Source organism: Mirounga leonina, unplaced genomic scaffold (assembly GCF_011800145.1).
Source record: "Mirounga leonina isolate KUSES-001 unplaced genomic scaffold, KU_Mleo_1.0 Mir_173, whole genome shotgun sequence".
Lineage (NCBI taxonomy): Eukaryota > Metazoa > Chordata > Mammalia > Carnivora > Phocidae > Mirounga > Mirounga leonina.
In genome coordinates, this window is record NW_023270447.1 from 92,993,415 (window position 1) to 92,993,782 (window position 368).

The following is a 368-nucleotide window of genomic DNA, read 5'->3' on the forward strand; positions in this document are numbered from 1 at the left end:
GCCGCGCGTCCGCCTCAGCCGAGCGCCGGCCAGGAATGCGACCGCCTCCCGGCCTGGCTCTTCCAAGAACGCGCGCTCCCCCCGCCCCGCCACCGCCCCGCCCGGGGCTCGGGCCCGTCCGCCGGGGACTCGGCTCCGCTCGGCCGCGACTCGGCTCCGCTCGGCCCCGCCCGCCCCGGACTCGGCCCCGCCCGCCCCGGACTCGGCCCCGCTCGGCCCCTCTCGGCCCCGCTCGGCCCCGCTCGGCTCCGCTCGGCCCGCCCGCCGGAAGGGCGCTCGGCGGGGGCAGCGGCGGCGCCCGGGGCCCCCCCTTCCGGCCGAGGCCGCTTCCTGCGCGGCGGGGAAGGCGCCCGTTCCGCCGCCGCCGC